General features: G+C 40.5%; 1 pseudogene; it reads right to left on the reverse strand.

Annotated features, from left to right (window-relative positions):
- The window catches only part of LOC119516073, a 60,368-nt pseudogene extending 47,935 nt beyond the window's left edge, over window positions 1-12,433 (reverse strand).
- Window positions 12,434-26,251: the final 13,818 nt, after the last annotated feature.

Below are 26,251 nucleotides of genomic sequence, written 5' to 3' on the forward strand. Positions count from 1 at the left end.
TGTTTTCTAATTAAGATTAAGGCAATTAGCATGGCCTTACACGGTCTGTTTCATTGCCAGAAAATAACTGGATAATGTTTCATTTTGATTATTAATCCTTTAACCAATCTCACACCCCTTCCCCTTCCTCAGCCCCACTGGAGTGCATCAGAGCAAGCCCTTCTGGGTATCTCTAGAGGACTCTGTTTTGCAAGAAGCACAGGAAGGCAACCCCTGCATTGTTCTGATGTGGAAAAATTCCAAATGCACCCACAGAAAAGTTATGGTGACTGCTTGCCAAAGTGACAGAGAGGCGCTTGGGTCCTTATATCTGATCTTTATAGTCACTCAAATAAATAAAAATAAATGCCTCTGACAATCCCAACTGCAGAAAAAATTCATGGTATATGCACCATTTGGTTAAGACTGTAGCAAGCATCCTTGAGCCCCAGTAGCAGAAATGGCTCATTCCATTGGACTTCCAGGATCAGAGCGGCCCATTCCATTGATCTTCCTGGGGCAGAGTGGCTCATTCCATTGGACTTCCAGGATCAGAGTGGCCCATTCCACTGGTTTTCTAGGGGCAGAGTTTATAACTATCCACCTACCCAGACTCCTCCAATTGTTGTGAGAAAGAGCATGCTTCTGCAGGCAGGGACAGGGCTATTAAATGTCCTTTGACAGGGGCTTTTATTCTCTGTCCTACTGATGAGCTCATAGCGGAACTGAGCCAGTGACGTCTGCCTCATTAGCAGAAATCGAACAAGTCAGGCCAACCCACCCTGGACTGAAAACATGTCAGTGTTAGAAAAACCACCCACAATGGCAGTTAGAGAAGAAAGAGGTGGGGAGTGGGTCTCCTCCTGGATGGCCTTTGCCACTTTAGAAATATCAATCATAAATTTAAATTTCACCATAAATGCAACAATATCACTGACGATGTTGATGATTTAATTCATGATGACTATTACATTTTCCAGCCAAGAAATCATTTTGCCCTTATAGACATGTTTACACACACACTAAAAAATGTGACTGTAACCACAATTCAGTATGATTACATTTGATATTGGCTATAATAGCTGGTTACAAAGAAGTGCATTTTTTATCCCTTTAGTGTTGATACTCTGACATATTCGGAAAGTTTTTATGAATAAGCTACTTTCATTTCTAAGAAGTACACTTTCCAAAATACTTATGTTAAAAGAAAAACATTAATAGAGTTGCATGATTTGCATCAGCAAGAACAAAACAAAGGATATTTTTGTGGGCATGTAACAAACTTGACTTTGCTTACATGAAGCCATGATATAATGTCCCATTTAATGGCAGTTATTCGGAAACTGTATTTCCCTCTTTTTGTGTGATTTCAACCACACATCTACATCTGCTTCAGTAGGAGTGAACATGAAATGATTCATTCTTACTTAGCAGGAAGACGTGGTGACAGCCACTTAAATCTGGGGATGGTCACCATCCTGGGAAAAGGGACAAGCAAATGCCAATATTTGATTAATCCCCTGTAAACCCATAAGGCTCAGCTGCTTTGGATTAGCTTTAATCACATTTGTCAAATTTATGTTCATTCGTGGTATTAGAAATCTTTTCTCTTTGTTTTGCAAGACAGAAATTAATGGAAAGATCTAGGAGGCTGGCTTGCCATTTTCCCTCTGTTGCTTTGTTATTTAGTATTGATTTGTCTTGCTCCTTTCTCCTAACAAAGGGCATGAGAAAATGAGAAACACAACATTGTCGGATGGCCTGACATTTTATTGCCACTCTGATGTCTCTAGCTGCTGCTCAGATGCTTTTCAAGGGCCAGGATGTTAGAAATTCTGTTGGTAGAACTCCATCATATCTAGCTTTGGACTCCAGTGTCAGGCTTCCTACCACCCTCCTGAGCTGCCGTATTTCCTATTAGTCCTTCTACATCCCTAGGATGGAGCAAAGCTATTGTGCATGAGGAAAAACCCCATCAGAGCTCTATGTTATGTACTCACACTGGTGCCACTGGGGCTTTGGACTGGCAGCCCCAAGAAGATGTTACCAAGATGGACGTCTTTGATAAGGAAACCCAGCCATGGTGTCTGAAGATGATGTGAGCTCATGTGATTAACCCACCTCAGGAGGAAGCAACTGAGGAAGCATCAGAAAGGGATGCGTAAGTGTATGGTTGAGGACTGTAGCTGCGCTGGGCCTGGTGCACTGAGAACAGCAGGGAAGAGCCCAGGGAAAATTGATTTCAACAGGCAAGAAACCCAACATCCAGAGGGAAAAGAAGAGGATTAACTGCAACAAGGAATACAGTCTCTCTAAGTGTTATTTTCTTTTCTGAGCCAATATTCCAGGTTAGATATGTGTAATGGTTTAAAGTGGTATGTGCCTAAGAAAAATCATGTTCTTTTAATCCATTCCTGTGGGTGCAGACCTATTATGGATGGGACCTTTTGATTAGGTTATTTCAGTGATGCATGCCCCAGGTGGGGCTTAGTTCTCTTCCTGGAGTCCTTTATAAAAGACAGAGAGAACACAGCAGACAAAAGCCCTGGGGAAGTTCAGAGAGAAATGTCCACAGAAGCTAAGAGAGATAGAAGCTAAAAGAGAGAAATACACACAAGCTCAGGGAGGAAGCCACTGAAACCAGAAGCTAGAAACAACAAAACCTGGGACCATCAGATGTGCCATTTGCCAGCACCCTGATTTCAGAGTCCAGGTATCACCTGCTGATGCCGTGAGGTGGATGTTCTCAGGGCCTAGGAACTGTACGCTTGTAAGTTAATAAATCCCCATTGTAAAAGTCAACCCGTTTCTGGCATTTCATCGGCTTTAGCAAACCAAAGCAACATGATCTCTACCATGCATCCTTCTATCCACCTTCACCTATTCATTTAAACATTTAAAATTTTGCGAAGTATCTATTATGTGCCAAATAATGCAAGCTACTGGGTTTTATTCAATGACTGTGTATAAAGCACTTCCTATGAGTCAAGCATTTATATAGACTGTGGAATATAAAGATGAAAACCACAGTCCTTACACCCTGACATTGGGAAAGAACTGCAGCAAAGAAACTGATTGTATTTTTGGGGGGTGACAATCAAGTTGTCATTTGGGTGTTGAGTTGGTACAAAGTCATGCTTTTGTGATCCACGACCCTGACAAAGTGTTCTCCTAGATTATATTGTGACCTCTGCAGAGCCTGTCCTGTGCCAACCTTGGGCAGTAAATTTGGAATCTGTAAGTTCTATTTTCATTATAGAATCTCATTGCTGGAGGAGACCTTTGATTTTCATCTCATTCAACTGTTGAATTTTGCGGCTAAGAAAACTGAGGTCCAGAGAGGGAAAGTGGACTCCCCAAGACAACCAAGCAGGCATCTCAAATGAGCTACTAATAAGTCCTTTGAAGAAAGCTTTTTAATTCTGATAGAAACAATCCTCCATCATCTGATGGTTTTTTGAGGGAAGAGGGAAGATAGGGGGAAGAGGCAGGAGAATTTGCATTGCAACCTACTTGGTCCTGACTAGGAATAGAGGTACTATGGAGCAGAAGATTCTTTTTATCCAAAGAAATGAAAAGCATGGAAAAAAAGCACCGAAATGAAGAAAATAATTCATGGTAAGTTTGCAATATATATTCCCACTGACAGCTAAATCATTGATCACAAAGAAAGTGCTGCAGCTCTCAGTAGGTTCACATGTGTTCAACATCAGTCATCTTGGACAAGGAAAGAAGGAGAAATCTGTGCAGGTTTTGCAAACAGGTATTGATATTACAAACCACAGTGCAGGAATCTTTCAAAATACATGCTTCTCTGCATTTCTAAGCACACAGCATAACTTAGTCCAGAAACTGTTCTCTGCTCTCTGTCGCTTGTCAGACAGAATTGTGCGTTCTGCCATGTAAAGATTAAAAAGGTGCTGAAGAAAAGCCAGGATGTTAACGGTCTGGGAGTCAGTAGTCTCAGCACCTCCATCAAGTGGGGAGGATCACATTTCTTATACTTCAGATCCTTGTCCAAAAGCTTCTGGAAAGGTGAGAGGCAAAGACTGGTGTGGAGCAATTGCCTTCACTCTGTAACTTTGTCATTCACACTTGCTGCTGCTACCTCATGTAAATGCACTCCAGGGCAGCTTTGGCAAGCGCAAGTGATAGAATGATACAAGACCCTGCCACACTAGCTTCCCAGCTATATGTTGAGACCAGAGACTTGAAATCAAGCAGATCTAGGTTTGACATCTCAGCTCTGTCACTTTCAAGATGAGTGACGTCGGGCAAATTATTGACACTTACTGAGACTACAGCTTCCTCATCTATAAAATAAGGGTAGTACAGCTACTTTATTTTTGATATTGCAATGGATATCAAATGAGCTAATAAATATAAAGCACTTTAGCCCAATGTTTGGCACATAGAAAACTTGATAAAGGATGGTGATGATGATAATGATGATGATGATAATGGTGAGGATGATGGTGATGACAATGGTGATGATGAATGGGATGGTGATGATGGTGATGGTGTTTATGATGATAATGGTGATAATGATGCTGATGACAAAGATGATGGTGCTGATGCTGTTTATGGCAATGATGATGGTGATGACAGTGGTGATGTTGATGATGGTGATGATTACAATGGAGACACTGAACATCATTTTAGGTCTGGTACTGAACTCCCTAATCTTAGAAACCTGTGCCATCCTCCATCTCCAATGCTATCTCATTTGGAAGAAGGAAAATAGAAAACAAATGTATCATTCAAGTTGAGAAGTCAATTACATAGGACCCCAAGGAAGCTCCCTGGGGCCTTACTAATTTATTCAGTATACTTTAATTCCTACATTTTTCCATGCTGAGGTAGGAAAAAGAGGGATGAACTCACCCTGAGAATTTACTTCTTCACTCCTTGTCACTTATACTTCAGTCAGAGTATCCAGATCCCAGGAAATAAAAAGGTCTGCACTCATGGATCAAGTTTGGGGTGTTTTTATTCCCAGCCCCCAGTCCCTGGAGAGTTGTTCAACAAAGTGGTGTAGTGTGGTGTCAAATGTACCATATTGGGAGGAGGAAACCAAGCTGCATCATCCCTAGCTATGAAACGGGCACAGTGGCAGCTGTGTTGCTAGTCTTTCAGGGTTGTTGAAAGCATTCCTGGTCTATAAACAGGGAATTTATCAAAGAACCCTCACCCTCACCAGCCCCCCACGAGACCTTGCATGGAGGTTTCTTCTCTTACTGCTTTTGTTGAAGCTGCTGTGCATGACCTGCCCAGGACAAAAGGTTAAAGCTCCTGGAAAGCCACCCACCCCCATTCCAGTCCTCCAGTCTAGCCACCCCCGGTCTCTCCAGCATTACCCTATTGCTTCCCCTAATGCACTGTGAGTTCCATCCAAAATGAACTTCTTGCAGCACCTCAAAATGCTCTCCTTCCCCTAAGAGTCTTTGCACATACCACCATCTCTTCTTGTAAATACCTTCACCCTTTAGATGCCTGGGAGCCCCCCTCCTCTCTTCAGCCTTCCAGCCACTCTGGTAAGGTTCAAGTGTTCCCTTCTCTATACTCAAGAACCCCTGGTAAATATTTCCATCATAGCAAATACCATGGTGATGTATTTATTTGTGAGCCCCCATCTCTTTACTCTGAACTTTGAGCCCTTTGGGTTCAAGAGTGGAGCTCAATAATTCATTGTATTACCCTAGTGCTATAGAGTTGGCATCTATTGAGTGAGTCGTCACCATGTGCCGGATACTGTCCTATGCTTTCTACATGTGTTACCAGGGTTAATCTTCACAAAAACCCTAAGAGGTAAGTCTTACTATCTTCCCTGTTTTACAGATTCATTACAAGTATTTATTGAACTTTTGTTGTCAAGCCCAATTCTTGGAATGGTGAACAAGACAGACCTGGTTCCTACTCCCACTGAACTTTCATTCTTCTCAAATGGAAATAAAAAAGAAACAGATAATATACAATAAAATATCAAAATAATGGTGGTTTTTATGAGGAAAATAAAATAGAGTGGTGAAATAATCACCAAAGAGTTGCTTTTGATTGGATGGGTAGGAAATGAGTCTCTGAGGAAGAAATGTTTAACAGTAAGAGTCAGCCTTGAAAGTATCTTGGGGAAGAGCATGACAAGCATGGGGAACTAAAAGCACAAAGGCTCTGAGATAGGAATGAGGTTGACAAGTTTGAAGAATGGAAAGAAGGCCTGGGTGACTAGTGACCTAGAAGGAGGAAATAAAGTCAGGCGAGAAGCCTGGGCTAGGTCAGGTAAAGAATTTGAGAAGACATTGCTGGGTTTTAATCTAGAGATATGCTCTGACTTCAATTTCTGAAAAGATTGCTTTTACTTCTGGTAAGAAAGAAATTTTGAGCAACAAGTGTGGAGGAATGGAGATAATATAGAGGTAGAAATGACCATAGAGTCATGTAGTGATGAGGATCCTGGGTATCTTAGATTGAAGTTATAGTGACTAACATCAGTAATGGTTTAAGGAGCATGCAATATGTACCAAGCACTGTTCTAAGTTATTCAGTTGTTTATTTCTCCCTATAGCCATATTAGCATGGGTCTTATTTTGATGCCCACTCATGGATGAGGAAGGTAGACACTGAGGTTAATAATGTGATCATGAGGATGAGGTGGAGTCAGGATTTATACCAAAGCAAAGTCTTCCCTACCCTGTTCTCCAGTCAGCAAACTAGAAACAGGAGTTAGTATAGTTATTAGTAACGGCAAGATCAGGAGTATGAACTTGGGACTAGAAAAAATGTTTCCTGGATGATGGATGGATGGATGGAAGGAAGGAAGGAAAAATGATAACAAGCATTTTCCAAGATCTGCTATGTACCAGATCCTGTTATACTTTTTACATATTATCTTGTATACTCCTTATAACCACTGTTCTAGTTTGCTAATGCTGAGGAATGCAAAACACCAGAGATGGATTGGCTTTTATAAAAAGGGGGTTTATTTGGCTACACAGTTACAGTCTCAAGGCCATAAAGTGTCCAAGGTAACACATCAGTAATTGGTTACCTTCACTGGAGGATGGCCAATGGCATCCGGAAAACCTCTGTTAGCTGGGAAGGCATGTGGCTGGCATCTGCTCTGAAGTTCTGGTTTCAAAATGGCTTTTTCCCAGGACGTTCCTCTCTAGCAAGCTTGCTCCTCTTCAAAACATCACTCACAGCTGCACTGAGTTCCTTCTCTTTGAGTCAGCTCATTTATATGGCTCCACTGATCAAGGCCCACCCTGAATGGGTGGGGCCATGCCTCCATGGGAATATCTCATCACAGTCATCACCCACAGCTGGGTGGGGCACATTCCAAGCAAAGCTAATCAGCACCAAAATGTCTGCCCCACAAGACTACATCAAAGATAATGGCATTTGGGGGACACAATACATTCAAACTGGCACAATACATTCAAACTGGCAAGGTTGGGATATTAACCATTTCTTACAGATGAGAAGAGTGAGACAGAGAGATTAAGAAATTCATTATGTGATAAGTAACCCACATTGTCACTGTGAGAATTAAATAAGGTCTAATGTGTGACGTGCCAAGCAAATAATGGGTATCCAACAAATAGACACTCTCACAATTATTAGAGAGATATTTATAAAAAATGTCATTGTGTTTATGCTGATCTCTTCTTTAAACACTGTTCCTAACAATTTAACAGTAAATTTAATAATTCAGTGTTTCAGAGCATCACTCCCAATCATTCTCAATACACTATCCCATTGAATTCTTACTGGAAAACCATGATACGGGCTTCATTTTACAAACTGAGGAAACTGAGGCACACATCAGTTGAATGATTTGACCAAGGATCTTCAGATGATAATGGGCAGAGCTGGAAATACACCTGTTCTTTTATTTCTGTTTTTACTCCTAGTCCAATGCTTTTCTTATTTCACCAACACTGCCTCGCCATTTTCTGCCTTTCAAAGTCCCACTTGTTCCATTGTTTAAAGCCTTGCTCACATCTCACCTCCTCTGTGCAGCCTCCCCTACATTGCCACGAAAAACTCTGATCTCATTCTTTCTACCCCATTGGCACTTTGCTTGAACCTCAGTGGTTACTTAAGGCAGCTTCTCTCTCCCCCTGAAGGACAGGCATTCTCCTTATTCATCTGTCAATCTCCTACACTTCCTAGCCCAATGCCAGATGCATCAGAAGCATCCAGTAAGTAGTTTTTAAAATTTTTACAAGCCCAGCAAAAGGAAGTCTCTGCTGTTGGGAAGCAGCTGTAACAGCAAACCTGGGGACTCAATGAGGAAATGCCTTTGCAGTCTAAATTATCACTCAGCAACTTGCAGTCAAGACTGTGATGGCCCCAGTGGATGGTGCAAAGCTGATAACATAGAGCAGTTCTCTTCTCCTGAGATCCTATTTGATGTTCACTAATAGGTAGATTATTAACCATCATCCATGGAAGATGAATAGTATAATATTTGAGCATAAACTTATGAAGAGTTTCATAATTTAAGCTAATGGGTAAGGATGTGTAGTCTGGAATCAGGCTTCCTCAGTTTAAATCCCATGACTGCTGTTAACTCTAATCTTAGACAAGTTCTTTAAGTACCCTATACCTCTGTTTAAATTGAGGATAATGTTAGTATCACCATTATAGGATTGTAAGGATTGAATTGGATAATCCCTATAAAGTACCTAGTTTATTTGCCAATAGTTGCTATTATATTATTAAGGCTTAGAAATATATGGCATAGTTTGAAGTAGTTGAGTCATGGTTATCATACAAAGTTATTGGAAGTTTTGGAAAACCTTTGGAAGTTATTTTATAGGAAGGAAAATGACAGCTGCTCACATGCTGGTTTACATCAACCAAGCAGCATGTCTGGTTTGGTTTTAGAGAAGCACAGTTGAACTTCTTCAAACCTCTACCATGAATTCCATATGACAGCAACACAAATATCCCATGCAGAGTGTTTCCCGGAGACAGCCGTGTTTTCCTGGAGTTGTCGGCACTGAATTCCTTCTGCCGAGCCCGGCAGCATCTACCTGTGGCACTGTGGGGGGTTCGGTGGTGCTGCTGGGCAAGGTTTGTGGGTAAAAATCGTGCAAATAGATATCTCCCCACAGGTGTCCGTTTCAGCATTGACAGCAGCTCATACTCCAAGCTATCAAATGGGTGAATTAGAATGAAAAGCCCACCCCACTTAGACTCTGATGCTGCATCAGTCATTTAATAAAGTACTTGTACTTGATACTCACTCTCAAGAACTTGACTAGTTGAACTAAATTAATCATCTCCGTTCTGTGAAATGTTTCTTTACCAAGAAACAGAATGGAAAATTATGTACCACAACATAACATTTTGGGAAACCCCATAAACCATTGCTTCCAGGGAGGCAGGAATTTGGACATTTTGTATGTAAACATACTATTTTATGTATAAAATACTTTGGAATGAATTCAGAGAAACATAAAATAAGCTGTACCTGAGCAGAAAGAATGAATTGTGTATCTGGTAATGTCACTGTACTGAATGGTCACTAAAAGAGCTGGGGGAGGGGGATGGTCCCCAGGTGCACCTTAATGAAAGCTGGAAGTTGATTCCCTAAACTGTTTGTAGATGGAATTGCTGCTCAGGAGGAATTTCATCATCTGCTCATTTGAAAACAACGTCGGACACTTCATTATACCAGCTTTTACTAAAAATCCATTTTGTATGCAAGGAGAACTGAACCTTGACCTCATGGAAGGAAATGGAAATATGTCCAATGAAGTAACTCCATCAGGGTGGTTGTTCTGGTTTGCTAATGCTGCCGGAATGCAAAACACCAGAAATGGATTGGCTTTTATAAAGGGGGTTTATTTGGTTACACAGTTACATTCTTAAGGTCATAGTATCCATCAACAAAGGGTACTTTCACTGGAGAAAGGCCATTGGCATCTGGAAAACCTCTGTTAACTGGGAAGGCACATGGCTGATGTCTGCTTGCTTCCAGGTTGCGTTTCAAAATGGTGTTCTCCAAAATGTCTGCAGCAGCATCCAACGGCCATCTTCAAAATGTCTGTCTCAGCTCCAGCTCACTTTCTCAGCTTCCATGCATTCTTCAAAGTGTCCCTCTTGGCTGTAGCAAGCTCAGTCCTTCTGTCTGAGCTTATATAGTGCTGTAGCAAACTAAACAAGGCCCACGCTGAATGGGCGGGGCCACACCTTCATGGAAATTATCCAATCAGAGTTATCACCTACAGTTGGGTGGGTCACATCTCCATGGACACTGATCCAATAGGTTCCAATCCAATCCACACTAATACGTCTGCCCCCACAAGAATGCATTAAAGAATATGACATAGATATACAAAACAGCACAGTGGTCACCTGACTGTCATCTGACCTGACAGAGGAGAAACTTAAAAAGAATTCACAGTTCCCTTTTATAACTCACTAATATGAGAAACCTCAAAATATTCTACAAGTTTCTATCATAGATTAGTGTCCCACACGTTCTACTGAATTATTTTATGAGAATCTAGTAAGAATAGCTATTAAGGAGGATCTAAGGTTATTTAAAGCATTTACTTTTGAATATACAAGATATTCAACATATTATTTAGTTATCTCAAAAAATAGGAACTAAAATTTTAAACAGATTTCCCCTAGCATATTCATAGAAAAAGAGAAAGAATCCTTCCAAGTAGGTGAAAATTTGAACACATCCCTTAAAAAGTATTTCATGCATTTGATGATAACAAATGAAAGCACAGTTGAAAAATAAGAAAAAGGTTTCAAGAAGGTCCATGTATTATTATTGCATTATCTCAGGAGAGTCACAACTTTTTATGGTTCATCTGGGGCCTGAACCCAAAACAAACATAAAGACGGCAAATCACTCCAGCAGGTACTGGATGTCTTTATCAGATTTGCCAAGTGTCCAGGAAGGAAAAACAAAGTCACTTAAATATCAAGGGATCAGTTCTCCAAATGTGTCAATTTTCTATTTAAAACATTTTATATTATACACAAACATGCCCCTCCTTTTATATCTATTTATTTCAGTGTTCAGGGAAAAGCTGGATCCCATTTATGAAAACATAAGTAGACAATTGATGCAGGACGTGGATTGGAGAAAATGGCTTTTAATGCTCCTTTCCATCCCCAGTATTAAAATTCCATTTTTAATTTATCTGTTGGCTTTATAGCTCTGTTTCTCTGCATTATTACTTAGCAGTAGCTCTATGGTTTAAAATGTGCATCCTTAACTTTTCACTGTCTACTAGAGTTAATATTGTGCCCCTTTGCATTCAATGTAAGAATTTTGCAACCCTAGAGGTGCATGTAATTGTCATTATATATGTTATGCATCCTTCAAGACAATGTTCTGATCTTTGCTTTAAGCCAAGGGCTGACAAACATTTTCTATAAAAGGACAGAAAGTAAATATTTTAGGCTCTGCAGTTTCCATCACAGCTGCTCAACTCAGGAGATGTAGCACAAAAGCAGTGTTAAACCATACATAAGAAATGGGTTATGGCTGTGTTCCAATAAAACTTTATTTATAAAAATAAGCAGTGGGCTGGATTTATCCCATGGGCTATACTTTGCCAACCCCTGCTTTAAACAATAATATGTATTTTGCATAAATTAAGAAAAAAATAGACTTTTGTACCCACCCACATGTTTATTATTTCTGGAGCTCATTTTTTTCCTGAAGATGTGAGCTTCTATCTGTTATCATTTCCCTTCAACCTAAAGACTGTCCTAGTACAGGTCTGCTGGTGATTGATTCCTTTTGTTTTCTTTTATCTGAAAACGTCTTTATATCACCTTCATTCATTAAGGATGATTTCACAGGATATAAAATTATAATTGGAGGGTTTTTTGGTTTTATTGTTTTTAACCTTTAGCCCTTGAAAAATGTTGTTCCACTGTCTTCTGGCCTCAGTTGTTTCTGATGATGTCAGCAGTCATTTGAGTTGTCAATCCTCTCTTCCAGCCTTAAAAGTACATTATTCGAGGTATACTTATTGCCCACATGCAACCTCTAGACTGTAGGTGGATTGAGGGTACCTCCAACAACTCCTTGCTGGCACACAGTAGGAGCTTAATGCATGGGTAATTAATTCTTGGTCTGGGAATCACCTTTGAAATGGAGTCGAGTCACCTCTGGAAAGAGTGGAGGCTTTGAGCCTGGCCTCAGTGCTGGCTTGGATTCCCTTGGAGACTGCCAGGATAGGTCTCCTGCAGCAGAGTAGATCCTTCTCCTTCTTGCCTCCTTCTCCTGCCCACTTAAGAGAGCTGCCCTCACAGGGGACTGGCCATTTGTTCTCTGGATGCCAGGCTGCCAGTACCACCTCACTTGGTGGAGGATCTTCCAAGACTCTCCACCCCTCATTTCCTCACTGCAGGAGGTGAGCTCCTCGCAACCATTGGCTGGGTTGCTTCCACCTAGGACAACTTTGCAGGGCATGGCCCATTGTGCTTAATGAGTCAGCCCCAATATCACCCACTGTTAATGGACCCAGGTGCCCTGTAAGGACCTGCAGTCTGATCAAGTCTGTATTAGTTAGGATCCTTTTGGGTTCAAGTGACAGAAGCCCAAATTCAAACTGGTTTAAATGGGTATATAAAGGGTCTTATGGTCTCATGGAAAGTTCTAAAAAGTCAAGAGGTAGATCTGTCACTAAAATGTGCCCACTTCAGTGCAAATCTCTAAAGATGTGGATGCTCACCATCCTCTCAAGTTTCCTGCCCTCATGACAGCTTAGCAGCGTCTCCTACAGTAGGATAGGGAACGAGTCCTCCTCCATGTTACACTCTGGAGCCCCACAGCAGGATTCCTTGAGCCTCAAAGAGTTGCAGGGTTGACTGAGCTGGCTTTTTCAGTTCACATATACAGTCCCTTTATCCCCAGGACACTCATATGCCACCTGAGTCACTGGGTGACTCAGGTTCACATGTTAGCTAAGACGAAGTCTTGGGACAGATACACTGCCTATAGCTGAGTCTGGCTGAACTTGCCAAGTTCCTTCCAACTGGTGAACTTTCTTTCAGAGCTGTTGCCATCCCTTCATAATATTTGGCATGCTTGGGGCCTCCTTCCCATTGGCCAGACATACATGAATACACGAATACAGCTGAATCCAAATGCAGATGTGGATAATTTTTCTTTTCCCATAACTCTACATTCTCCAGCATATGTAGACAAAAGAAATTTTGCTATTAAGCACAGCATACTTAGGGTCAAAAAGTGTATGTATTCAGTCATAAGCATCATCATTTTCAAGCAGCCAAAACATTTCTCAAATATAAAATACTGAAGACAAATTAGCTGTTCAATCTTTTACTGAAGTACCAATTATTTCTTCTCTATGGATTCTGATTTATTCACAAGTATAATATTTTACAACAACATAAAGATAAATCCCTGTTCTTGGAATATATGTGGCCCATGGTGAGCTCTTTCCAGGCCTGTATAGAATGATTCCTATTGGTTTGTAAGCAAAGACATGCTGGTTATCAGAGGTAGTGTCCTTGTCTGAAATAAAATAACATTTATATTGCACTTTACCAAAACATTTACCAAACATTTGTATTCATTGCATCATTTAAGTCTTAGAGCAATTCTGCATGGTAGTGTTGACTCTCTTTTACCAATGTGGAACATTGCAAAAACTTGAATGCAAGTCTTTGGATTTCAAATGCCATCGTGTTTCCATACTTTGACTTGAAAGCCTGGAAACATCGTCTCCTTAATCTAATGACAGTAGAGACAGTCTTTCATTGGTCCCAGCACAGACCACCACCTGTCCTCATGTCAGAACAGCATCAAATATAAACTTCTTTTCATCCAATTGTCTTGGACACAAAATTGACATGTAGATAAAATATGAGTAAGTGAAAGATCAATTTATGTAAGATGGCTTTAATAGAAACAAAGTGGGACATAATCTACTATTACTTTATTACGAAATTAGCATTCACTATAACTTCATGACATCTATGAGAGTCCACAAAATTGAGGGCATTCCAGAGCCCATGAACTCTACCAGACAGCTGTCCATCTAAGATTGACCTGACCTGCCCTGCCTACTTCCAATCTACCGATCAACTGTAGGCCCCTATCCAACCCCTTTGCAATAGCCAGTTTTATCAGTATGGTCATCTGACCCTGAAAAGAACAATTAATAGAACAATTAATAGACTGAGTTGAGCCATTGTTTCTCTCTTCCTCAAGAAGCAAGAGACACTGACACCAGGGCCAGGCAGTAGTAGAAACCAAGGGTCTTGTAGACTTGGCGCTTCCATTTCCATATTGGGCCTTAAATGTGAGCAAAGGAAACTGATTGCAAGAAAGGGGAAAGAGTAAGATGAGCAGAGATGCAGTTGACAGCCAGCTTATGAGCCCCGAGGAGAGAAGTGAGGAGACAGTATCTGCCTTGATTTTTGAAAGCTCCACTGCTTAGCTTCCAGAGGACTGGCTGCTTTGGTGAGTTCTCCAGGCAGACTTTCAACCATCCCCCTCTCTATTCCTGAACAGATCCAAGAGGGTTTCTCTCTCTTGAAACCAAGACATTCTAGTTTAGAATCAATTGACTGCAAAGACATTTATAAAACAAATCTACCATCTATTTTAACATCGTCCCACTTTCTGTTTTTTCCACCAGCTTTTCTAAAAATGTCCTGATTAGCTACAAGTGCATTGCTATTTCCTAATATTCTTGCAAAAATCAGCATGCCAACCTCTCATTATCGTTTTATTCATTCTATTCCAACCTGCACAAATATACTTTGCATTAAACTTTAAACTCATTTACTCACCCATTCAACAAATACCCATCAAGCAGGGCACCGCTGACTGCACTTTTCTATTTCAGTGAGAAAGTAGATGCAAGGAGAAAAAGAAGTTACGAATGTTCACAGCCACAAAATCTCTGCACCATTGTGCACCCACTCTGTCTTCCTTCCTGCCCTGTCTAAAACAGCACTTCTCCAATGGTGTGTGTGTGTGTGTGTGTGTGTGTGTGTGTGTGTGTGTGTGTTGTATGTGGTTTGGAGGGGGTAGTGGGGGTGTACTTAGTAAGTGTTGTGTGCATGTGTGTGTGTGTGTATTTCCCCCTGCTTTCCCCAGTAAAATGTAAGCTCTATTATTGCTGGGGCTTTGTCACTTCCTAGGATAGTGCCTGGAACTTGGTAAATGCTAGATAGAGATTTTCTGAGTGAAGGAAGGAGCTGTTCCCAGAGATTCCATGGTGAATATCACCAGTGAGGTCTGTGCCTTCATGGGGTCTAGAGGGAATATGGTAGAGTAGAATGAGTCCTCTATTGGAGCACTCCAGAGTGTCGACCATCACAGACTTAGAGAATACTGAGGAAGGCTTCCTAGAAGAGATGAAGTGACCCAGCTATGATATCAACCTTAAGTCACCATCAGCCAACATCTCCATTAGCTCTGAGTGCGTCATGAGCTACCATTGACTTGTTATTGCGCATGTGTCCACAGGTTGGTTGGGGGTCAGCTGGTCAGTTGAAGTAGGCTGGGCTCTGCTGATCAGCTCTGCTCTGTGCTATAGATCTGGTTGGTGTCAACTTTTTGCTGAGGTTCAGGCTCAGATCAGCTCCACATGGGTTCTTTCTGGAGCCAAGGCCACCCAAGGGAAATCCTTACCATGATGCAAAAGAGAAAGTGGAAACCTGCGAGGCATCTTGAGTCCTAGATTAAGAGCAGGCACACAATCACTTCCACCCATGTAGGATCAGTCAAAGAAAGTCATGTCGTTGAGATCAGAGTCAAGAGGCTGGGAAACCCACTTGGCCTATGATGAAGCCATTGCAAGGATGTGGATGAAAGGAAGGGAGAAGCGGTGGACCAGCAAAGCAATCGACCACAGCCAGGCTCAGCAGGGAAAGCATGCTACAGGCAAAGTTCCAAAGAGAAGGTGGCAAGTCCAAGCAGTTCAGAAAGGCTGGCTTACAGAACATGGGAGGAGAGCAGCACTAACTGAGGCCAGAAGTGGGGATGGATGCTGGGTCCCACAGAACCTTGAGAGCCTAACTAAAATCATTGGTCATGTTGGGGATGGGGGCAACGTTGGATTAAAGCAAGAGAAAAGCTGTCATACACTCTCATTTCAGAAAGATGCTTCTAGCTACAAGGGAAGAGTAGATTGGGGAGCCAGACAAGAGGCAGGGAGGTGAGAAGGAGGCCGAAGAGAAAAACAGATCATTCATAGATCCATCATGAGCCAACCATCATCAAGAGCAGGTGGGCAAGTATTCTTCATTGAAAAAAAAAAAAAAGAAAACTGTTAATAAAAGAGTTCACCAAATGCACAACCTATGAATTTCTGTATTTGTTCCCAATGACAAAAAGAAAATAAAAATTATTGGGTGCAATATGCACACAGTTTTCCAAGGCCCAAATGTACAGAGCATTAAAATTCTCCATGAAACTTACGTTTTCTTGTCCTCTCTGGAAAATATTATAAGGGGGCTTCCTAAACCCCAGAAAAGTTATTATATTAAATAGCTGTCCACACAACCCTGAGTTACTACCTCCAAATAACCTCACCCCAACCTAGGCAAAAGTCAAAGAGAAAAGATAGGGCTCCACACCCAAGGGTCACCCGAAGGCAGAGTAAATAGTGTAATTGTCCAGTGCAATAGAAAGGTCAACGTTTCACTGCTGAGCAGCTAGGGGGAATTTTATTAGAAACTGTCACCCACACAGAACTCATTGAAAACATAGGGAGAAAATGCATTTGGGAAAAAAAGTATTCACTTTATAATGTGTTTTCTTTGGTATGAAGAAACATGAATGTTGATGCTTCAAAGTGGAAATTCATATCTGGCTATGGATGTGCCTGTGCAGCTGAACCCCAACACAGAAAAGGTGAACAAACTTCAATCCTGGCATGTGACAGAAGGAGAAGGAGCCTGGGAGAAGAACCATGAGACCTTGCAAGAATCATTTAGCTTCTCTGGGCACCAGCTTTTTCTCAAGATGCAATGATTCCTAACTTTTTTTATTCCCCGAGAGACATATCTTGGATCAATGCCATAGTCCCTTTAGCAACTGCCTCATTTTAGCTGTAATTCTTAACCAAGCGAGGTGTAGAGAAGCAGATGAATGAGAATTGGGGAAGAACTATACGTTATAAAAAAAATCTACATGAGATTCTTATCCTCCTCATCCCATCTCCTTTCAACACACATGTACACATGCACATGCACACACATGTACACACCCTTGTGCACACACATCACACAATGAGAAGGAATGTGTGTGGCCCAAGTGAACTCTCTAATGCTATTTTGGCTCTGACATTCATTGATCTTCTCACACTCTGCTTCAAATCCAGGGCTTATTCTAGTTCAGACCTGTTCAGATTATGCTGTTCCACATTTTTAAACTGGAGAAATTAAAACAACCCCTTAAATGAACTTTCTTATAAGCTGATCACACAAATATAGCTATTAACTAGGTAGAGAGAGTTCTCTGATGGGTGACTCAGATATATACACTATGAGACTCCTCCTTAGAAAGGGGAGGGGTCCATCAGCAGTGGCGAAGGGGAGAGCAGAGGATCTTAAAAGGAGGGACTCTCTTTTCCCAGATTCTCATAAGGAAGGAACCAGCATAAAAACAAGTCATATCTTTTAAGCCAGGTTTGTCTAGTTTTAAGTCACTCTTTCTGTTTATTTCCCTTTTGTTATCCCCTAAATTGAATGGTCCTATTTAAACAAATCAGCCTATCTCATCATTGATTTGGAGTAGTAATGGAAGGGATGGGCATCCACAGTTGATACATGTTTAAAGGGGAAGCAGTTTCCCTATCTTTTGTAAAGAAAACACAAGATAATTGGGACTGCAAGATTTAGCTACCTTTCTCTATAAGGATATTCATCCAAACTTGAGAGCTGGGTTGCACATTGACTAAGATAGAAATCTCCTCCCATTAACGTGCAATAATAAAACCTTCAAGGGCAGATTCATTGGTTTTCCTTTGGTGATTTCTTAGACAATTTTGATTGAGGGGATCAAATTTCAGCCTTTGGTTGAAATGTCTATACATCTGTACCTTATCCCGGTTTTCAGTAGGAATTTCTTGGTCACAGATACATCTATTTGACCCAGAAACAGGTGCATGAATTATGCACACGTGTGTGCTTGCATGCACACTGGTTAAGGATGCATTAGGGGCAGGATAAGAAAGGAGTATTTTCAAATATGTCTAAGTTAATATTTCATGCAACGATATGCGATAAATCTATGCAAAATATACATATTTGAAGTAGAAACCACTAGTTTTGATAGTTTCATCTAATATTTTCTCATCACTGAGAGCCAAATTTATGAGCTTATCTGTCATTCATAGATTTCATAAATCAAAGATACAGCAGTTTTGGAGAATTGCACACCCAGCTACCCAACTAGAGGATTTCAGTTTGGCCGAAGAAGCAGGGAATGGAAACTGGTCGTAGAAATATTTTTCACACATTTAGACAACGCTAGTTAATTACACTCAGGTGTAGGCATGTCCTTAATTTGTATTTTACAAAAGAGATTTTTATAAAAGAAATACGTGCAACATCAGTGTGATGGTTGGGTTAATGGTCAACTTGAGTAGGTGATGGTGCCCAGTTGTCTGGTCAAGCAAGTACTGGCTTAACCACTACTGCAAGGACATTTCATGGCTTGTTAATAAACCAGAAGGCTGGTTTATTAAATCATCAGTCTATTGATTGCATGTGTGTGCCTGATTACATCTACAATCAACTAAGGGAGTGTCTTCCACAATGAGAGAAACCAATAAGCTGGATTTAATCCAATCATTTGAAGGCTTTTAAAGGAGAAGAGAGAAATTTCAATTTTTTTCAGCCAGCCAGCCTCTCCTGGGGAGTTCTTCGAGGACCTTCATCGGAGTTGCCAGCTCACGTCCTGCCCTACGGAATTTGAACTCAGTATCCCCATAGTTGTGTGAGACACTTTTATAAAATCTAATATTTACAGATCTCTCCTGTTGGTTCTGTTTCCCTAGAGAACCCTGACTAATACACATGGCCATGCCTTTCTCTATTTCCTGTGTCCATTTCTGTGATTTCTACTGACTCCAGGATTCTACTGACCGTGTCTGAATTTCGTCTGCCTTATGAGGCCTCCAGTTGTATGCATTAAGGCCCACATGATTCAAATTGGCCTCATCTAAATAAGATCTTTGGAGATCCTATTCACCAATGAGTCCATGCCTTACTTAATAATAGCATCTTCAGAGGTCCTTTTGCAAATGGGTTCACACCCACAGGAAAGTGGATTAGGACTTGAACATGCCTTTTGTTGGGATGTGATTCAATCCCCAACACTGTGCTATCTATAGAGTACTAAATTGATTCAAACCAGTTAAAAAATCACTTCATGATGAAAATGTTCAAAAAATGATTATGGTATCAAATGCACAACTATATGATGCAGGTGTAAACAATTGTACACTTTGGATGATTGTATGGTATAGGAATATATTTCAATAAAATTACATTTAAAAAAGAAAAAAATTAAAAAGCATATGTGCATCTGAAGAAACTTTAAAAAAATCAAGTAACGAAATTAAACACCTCTACTTGAAAAAAAACACTAAAAAAAGAGTAGGCATAGAATGGAACTTCCTCAACCTGATAAAAGGGATCAATCAAAATCCAGGAGCTAACATCAGAGTTAATGGTGAACGAATGAAAGATTTAACCAAAGAACAGAAAAAATACAGGGATATATGCTGCCACCACTTGTGTATAGTATTGTACTGGGGACTCTAGCCACAGTTAATAGACAAGAAAAGTAAATTAGTGGTGTCCAGATTGGAAGGGAAGAAGTAAAATAATCTCAATTTGTAGAAGACATGAAAATTTAATTCATCCAAAATGTATACATAAATGTTCATAGCAAAATTATTCATGATAGCCAAAGAGGGGAAACAACAAAAATATCATCAACTGAGGAATGGATAAACAAAATGTAGCATATCCATATAAGGAATATTAATCAGCCATAAAAAGGAGTGAACTCTTTATACATCCTACAACATGGATCAACCTGAAAACATTATACTAAGTGAAAGAAATTGAGACACAGATGGCAATACCTTATTCTGTTTTTAAGGAATGACCATTATAGACAAATCTACAGAAACAGAACATAGTTACCTTGGCTGGGGTGGGTATAACAGGGATTGACTACAAACCACTAGAAGATTTCCTTTTGGAGTGATGAAAACATGCTGGAATTACATAGTGGTTATGTTTGTACAACCTTGTGAATATAGTAAAGCCCCATGAATTGCCCACTTTTAACAGGGTGAATGGAATGTTATGGTATGTGTATTATATATCAATAATAAAAGAATTTGCCTGAAAAAAAAAAAAAAAAAGAAATCACTTCATTCCTATAGTGCTCCCATTCTGTGGGTAAGCCAAAAGAGGAGAAGTCTCAGAGAACCTTTAATTAGTAAATAGAAAAAGTCATGAAAATCTGGCTCAACCAGTATCAAGAGTCTTTTACAAGATCTGTGAGTTGGTGCTATTGGCCATAGAAAACCTACATTAGGAATCACCAAACACAAGAATAATAATTTCATAGGTTCTCTCTCTCACAGCAGTAAGAGATGGTATCTCCTTAAGTCCTTTCCTTGGATCCTCTCTGGATGCAATTTTACCCAATTGATACTAAACTTTTGCTCAAAGATTAAAGGGATCCGTTTCAAAGCCTCTGGACAAAGCTGTATCCAAGCGTTCATTTTCTCCAGTTTGCTCCATCTCAGTAGCTGAGGGTCTGGAGCAAAGATATTGCTGAAAAGTGATTAAGAGAGAAAAACCATGGAAGTAGAATTGGTTGAAGACTCAAGTCAAATTAATTTTGTTTTCATTGTAAGGGACCCAGGGAGTTTTTCCCTGACAGGTGATCTTAAGTTACAAAACAAACAGAATTGGCAAGTTTGGGCCACTCAGACAGCAAGGAAGCAATGGAGGACTTAAAGTCAACTGAGATGTCTTGAAACTCCTGCCTTTTTCTGACATGGAGCAAATCACTTTAAGGAATTTTCCCTCTCTGATGAATGTCCTATGGATTTCATGTTGGGCCATTCATACCCTAAGCCCTCTTGTCATGTACTGAGCTAGCTGGCGGGGAGGAAAGTACATGTGACATTTACACTCGGTGAACATAACATTCCAAATAAAAAGAAAACTCAACCTCGAGAAATGGATTGGAAAGACAACTGTTTAGTTCACATTCTGCAGCTCAACGCTGCAACAGGAGCTAAACTGTAACATCTTTCAAAGTGTCCTCATGGGATCCATATGTGCAGACTGCTAAAACTGTTAACGGACCCAATTAGGTTTTAATTTATCTTAGTTTCCTCAGTCCTGCCATTAAAAGTCACGCCATAGAGCCATTAAACCTAGCATTACCAGCCTCACAGTTTTGTCAGGTGCTGGCCAGTGAGTCAAACTAGACACAAGCTGCAGAAAGTGGATCTCGATTCAAGCTAAGACATGTTTAAATGGGTCAGGAACATTTACCCTGGACATCTGTTTGAAGCATAACCTAAAGATATTTAAAAGACTCTTAACAAAACAAATAAAGGCTTCCACATTCCCGAGGACAGAAACCATTTAATCTACTTACACAGCCCTTTCAAGAACGTAATATTTTGGCAGGATATATATGTCAGTAAAGCAACAAGCAAATGAGATTTACAGAGGCTAATTTATGTTCAAGTCTGTTCAGATGTATTCCGAGTAGTCATACTTGCTGTGGGTAGTATTTCCCTTCCCGTATAACTTGGATTGGCATTGTCTTGGTCGATTGTAGCAGCAAGCCTTGTGAGATCAAGGATTGCTCAGCCCAAGCACACACATTTATTACGGTGAGTATCAACACCTCCAGTGAGGTCACTTATTTCCCTTTGGGTACTCATACGGCAGGTGATGAAATCATGTATTTATCTACAACTTATTAGATTCATTTGATTGACTAGGGATCAATTTTTATTTAACCAACTGTGCAGGTTACTGAGTAGGAAGTTTCTTGGGGCACCCACCATGGTGTTTCAAAACAGCAGTTAAAACAATTATCTTAATATGAGACTGCTGGGCTGTCCTCAAACACATGTTAGGGGAGCACCAAAGACTGTGCTTAGAACTAAAAATATCAAACACATGGGAAAGTCGTTGGGCTCTGAAGGCACTGTAGTTTCTTTATGAATTAGGACGGGTACAGTAAATGTGGGGGATCGCTCAGGCCACCAGTGGGTCTTTCCTGCCAGCAGTGAACTTGTGACCTTATTTCCTCAGAGGGCTGTTAAAGAGAAGTCAGAGGGCAGAGGAGTTATTTGCAAGTACCCTTTTCACTTGTGTGGTCTGAAGAACTAACAGATTTAGCCAAAAGATGGACAGTGGGAGCAGGGTTACAGAGGCAGCTGGTGAATTTCGACGCACAGCCCAAACGCAAAACCTGAAGGCTTGCCATTTGGCTTTGCAGGGGCAAAGCACTCTCCCCCCCACCATATAGACTGAGGGCTAGTGAGTCCTTAAACAACTTTATAAAACAATGTGCTGCCACAATAAAGGAAGCAATCCTTCCCTCCAGGGCTGACTGCCCCCAAAAGCTCTGCATTTGCTCCCAGGAGGAGGGGAGAGGGCAGAGGGAGATCCTAGGGGGTTAAGTCACTGCAGCCAACTCTGGCCACCTGGGGAGTCCAGCGCTGATGAATCGAGAGATTTGTCCATATTTCTTTTGCTAAAAGGAAAAATCTGAGGCAAAGGCCTGGGATAAACAGGGAAGGTGCCAACAAATCAGATGGAAGTTAGAGAATTCGAAGAAAGGAGAGGCTGCTGCGCATGACATGTTCTTCTGCCTTCCCAGGCACTTGATACAGATTTCCACTGAATTCTTCATGACTTCACCACTTATCACCCAAAATAAGTCAGCAAGAGCATTATGCACATTACAATCTAGGAGATATTGCTCTCATAATAAATCGGATTGGGAGAGATGTATTGGCCCTTTACCATCAGAGGGATGATTTTCAGGATAAAGAATTCCAAAGTGGAATGTCCAACCTGCAAAAGGTGGATAAATCCACCTCTGTATGTAATCATCTCTGAATTCAGTGTTTTTAATCTCTGATTTCTGAGTTTGATTTAATCCCTTAGAGATGAAAAGGGTCATATTTTCCAGCTTTTTTTTCAAATAGCAGACTGCAAATCATCAATACATTGTGTTGGCCAAGTTATGGGTCACAAAATAAACATTTTAAAATAAGATAGAAGAAAAATAGAAATACAAAGGAATAGAATTTACCAGAGTGCATCGCCCATCATGAAAGGTAAATATTGTTTAGACATTTCTGTTTTAGTTACGCATGTTGTGTGCGAGATCTCAATGTAAAATGAATTTCTCACTGTGGGTCATGGACAAAAAACTTTGGAGATCACAAATCCAGTCCAAAGTTTTCCAATCCCTAGAGGAGAAAGTAGGAGGCATTCAGAATCTCCTGCAAATATTTATAAAGTGCCTATTCCCAGGTCTTTACCCAAGGCTGATGCCTCAGACTGTCGGAGGTGGAGCCCTGAAGCTTCCTTAGCTGTCGATTCTAACACAGAACCTAGCTCACAGACCGGGTAAGGTCCAGCTGACCACAGCCCCTGACCTTGGGGAGGTTGTGTGAGGTCCCCAAAGCTACCTAGCAAGTCAGTGCAGCTGACTGCCCTGTCGGATTCCCTGACTACCCTGTCGGAGTCCCACTACCCTATCCTGCCTCGCCCCTCATCAGGCCATCAGGCACAGGGAGCTGCCGTTGGGTATCATTTTGAACCTCCATCTAAGAGAAGCATGTCTTCGGTGGGGACAACAGGCCAGAAAGAAGCTTCTTGTTAAAATATTCTCTATGCTCGATTTGGTTTGCCAATTAATTGTCATGCTTGTAAAGGAATAGCAAAGATAAGGCTGGACGGAGCAGTTAGAGGCTCAGGACTCATCCAAGAGGACCAAGAATTTGCCAGGCTAGTTATAAGCCATTGGATCCCCATCAGGCAAGGAGCGGACTCTTCTGTATGTACACCTGGCAGAACCTTCAGAACCAGCCTCGGCACAAATTATTTTTAAAGAAAGCAGCACTTTGCATTGCATGTGTTGCAGCATGGGAACAACATCTTTTTTATGGGTCAGCCAGTGATTTTCTTTTTCTGATGCAAGAACTGTACCTCTGGTATCTGTAGCTCCTGCTTCTAGCACAAAGGAGCACCTAGACTCTTAGTAAATGTTTGCTGAATTACTTAATGAGTGAAAATGAACGTGGAGCTCATGGATTCATCTAAAACAGGTAAAAACATTGTATGAGGCATACTGCTAAATTATATGTAATATTTATCCTTCAATAGGCTGAGGATTTTAGGACAATTTCATTCCTATCTTCCCTTGAGCATTTTGATTTACTTGTTCACTAAGTTATTGAAATTTTCCAAATTCTAGGTAGAAAATATAAATTGCTGACTGATGTCAATCCAATCCACCTTTCGTCTCTAATGACTCTAAAGAATTGCTATCTGAAAGAATACAATGCAAGCTACATATGTAAGTTTAAATGTTTTAAAATAGGTGATGTTAATATTAATAATTTATTTTATTTTATCCAGTATATGCAAACTCTTACCATTTCAACACATGTGCAATGTGAAAAAATATTGGTGAGATATATGCATTACCTTTTTCATACTGAGCCTTGGAAATCCCTGTGTATATTATGCTTACGACACATCTCAGTTTTGTACTAGCCACATTTCAAGTGCATATGGCATGTGACCCATGGCTATTTTATTGGACAGCACAGGTCTAGGGTTTAGGGTATGCTGAGCTTTACAAAAGTAGCACACTAGTTGAAGATAGAAAAGAAATGGCTCTCAAAACCATCTGTGGGTAAACGGAAGAACAAAACAATGCTAGTCCCATTTTACAAAGGAAATCCTAGAATAGTTTGTGAAAAGGCTAGGTCCAATGTCAGAGCTAACACTATCACCACCTCAAATATTTGTTTACTCGACTCCACTTGTCATTCTACTGTCTTCTAGGAGACAACTGCTGGCTAAGCTTCTAGAGTGTAGACTCTGCCATCTAACCACCTGAGCTCAGATCCTGATAACTGCTGGGAAATCCACCTTTGGTCAGCTTTTCATTTCCTCTTCTGTAAAATATGTATAATAATACTCATGTCACACAGTTGTTTAGTGGATGAATTGATGTTATACTATAAAGCAATTAGAATGAGTGATTTCAGGTACATTGAAAGAAAGAATTGTTAGTGTTCAGAACTAAAATAAAACCTGTCCACAGAAGTCATTGCAGCCATTCATAAAATATTTCCATCTTTCTTCCTTTGAGGCACAGGTAGGACTGTGTTTCCTTGTGACCATGAAGCTAGATGTGGTTGTTGATTTACTTTGGCCAATGAAACTTGAAGAGTGGGTGCTCAGTTCGCTCAGATTGTGGCTGCACCATGTGCCAGGGTCCCAGGGCAAGACCCTTAGCCAGGAGGGACACACAGCATGAGAAAAACATAAAACTTATTTTTGTGAACCATGAAGACGTGGTAATTACTTCTTACTACAGCATTATCTAGCCCATCCTGAGTGATATATCATCTCAACTGCTACTTACTTAAGGACCTCAGCAGATTAACTGAGTCTTCCCTTTCTATTGAAACATACTCACTGATGTCCATAGATGTAGAACACTCAGCTCCTAGAAGTCTTATTCTCCAACACAAGGTCCTCTACAAGCACCAATAGGTTTGTATGCCTCATAGGTTTCAGTTGTGTTTAGACCCAAATAGTTTATGCCAGCTGTAATCATTATTAAGTTTAATTAAATATTGCACAAACTAATAAAATTTGAGTGGAAAAAGAAAAAGAGCATTGTATCTATAAACACTCAATTGAATGCTCTGAAAAGACTTAATAAAGATGAGTTCTTCCCTTTTTAGGTTCTAATGAATTGGAACAGCTAGCAGTAAATACCTGAAACAATCAAACTACAACCCAGAACCCTTGAATCTTGAAGATGAGTGTATAAAAATGTAGCTTATGAGGGTGACAGAGTGATTGTGAAAACCCTGTGGATTGCACTCCCTTTATCCAGTGTATGGATGGATGAGTAGATAAATGGGGGCAAAAAAAAAAAGGCACCCAGTGTTCCTTTTTACTTTTTTTTTCATTTTAATTTTTATTCTCATTATTTTTG

Source organism: Choloepus didactylus, chromosome 19 (assembly GCF_015220235.1).
Source record: "Choloepus didactylus isolate mChoDid1 chromosome 19, mChoDid1.pri, whole genome shotgun sequence".
NCBI classification, from domain to species: Eukaryota; Metazoa; Chordata; class Mammalia; order Pilosa; family Megalonychidae; genus Choloepus; species Choloepus didactylus.